Genomic DNA, 1,595 nt, shown 5'->3' with positions numbered 1-1,595 from the left:
AAGTGTTTGTAAGGCAGATCTCTGGGCTGCTGGTTGGCAGAGCCGGGCGGCCCGAGCCCGCTCTCCCCGCTCGCGCCTGTCATGGAGCAGAAACCTTCCATCCCTTGGGAGTCCGCCTGGCCCCTGCCCCTGGGCCGTGGCCCCGGGGAGAGACTCCCGTGGCTAACTCCCAAGCTTACAATTCCCTCCACCATGCGCTCTGCCCGGGGTTCAAAAGGCGCTTCAAGGTGAGAAGTCGTTAGCACTGAAAACAAGGAAAGGCAAGAATTTTTCAGAGAATCCCACAGCTCAGAGCAGCTCTTTGGGGGGGAGGGGGCACGGGGAGAGGGGGAGAGTCGGTAGGAAGCACAGCTTGTTCCCAATTTTATCCCGGAAAGGTCTTTCGTGGCGGCTGGGCCCGCAGGCCCAGGACACTAGCCCAGGAACGAATTGTCTTTGGTCAGTGTTAAATGAACATCTTGCTGGTTCATTCCCAAAATAGACTGAACACCGGTTACACGGGGACACGGAGGCCTCGACCTCGGGGTAAGTCGGAGGTTTAAGGAAGAAACTGTTCTGTGAAGCAGAGAAAAAATGTGCCCGTTGTGGAGAGTGAGGGGCAGCTCCCAGCCTGGGCCGCAGCCAGCAGGGGAGACGCCCTTCCCTGGGGCTGGCTCCGCCCGGACACTGGCGAGGGCACCCGCCCCCGGCGCACGTCCGCCAGCGTTCTGGCGTTTGTCTCTACATCCATCTATCTACCAGGCGCGAGGATTTGGTGGGCGGCTACCGTTTCGCTGTAGCCTTTAAAAAAATGACAGGTTCACATTTTTAACAGTTACTTTCCAGCATGGAAGCAGATACAGCAATATATAGTGGACGCACACAGGCCGGGCCGGGGGTCGCCGGCGCCCGGTGGCCGGGCCGGGCGGGCCTGAGGGGCCGGGACATGCAGAGTGCCGGGCCGGGGGCGGGCGGGCAGGGCTTTTCCGTTTGGTTCTGCGTCAAGGCTCAGATTCGGGGCTGGGTGAGCGGGTGCCGGGCGCCCCGGTGGGAACTCACCAGCCGTTTTCTAGCGGGAAAACAGGTGCTCAAAGCCAACAGCGAAGGGGCTGCCTCCAGGTGACCGGGCCGAGCTGGGGCACGGCCGTCCCCGCGGAGGCCAGGCCGCCAGCGCTGACCGCAGGCCTCGGGTGCCAGCTCGGCTTTTCGCTTTTCAGCCGGTCAGTGAGGCCTGCAGGCCGCGGCAGGGGCTGGGGGTCGGGGCGGGAGTGTCGGTGGCCGGGACTCTGACCGGGCGGGGGCCGGCCTGCTCTCTCCCCTGAGCTGTACAGGGCTGACGTGGATGTGCCCCAAGGCTCAGGGCTCCCGGCTGGGTCTGCGCCCGCCCTGGGTGGTCCGGACACTCGGCGCTCGCCGCCCGCCCGGCAGCCGGGCTCAGGGCTCACACAGCTACACACCCGGGTGCTCGGGACAGCTTCGGCCACCTCTGGGTGCGTTTGCCGGGGGTGGTGTTGGGGGGGGGTGAGGTGACGGCAAAGCAAACCCAGGCACTGCGCCTGCCAGCTGCCGGTGAAGCTGGGCGAAGTTCCACCGCCTGCCCAGGAAGCGCCTGGACA

The sequence above is a fragment of the Condylura cristata genome, unplaced genomic scaffold, assembly GCF_000260355.1.
Source record: "Condylura cristata isolate star-nosed mole 26May11 unplaced genomic scaffold, ConCri1.0 scaffold00033, whole genome shotgun sequence".
NCBI lineage: Eukaryota > Metazoa > Chordata > Mammalia > Eulipotyphla > Talpidae > Condylura > Condylura cristata.
This window is presented reverse-complemented; position numbering follows the sequence as displayed.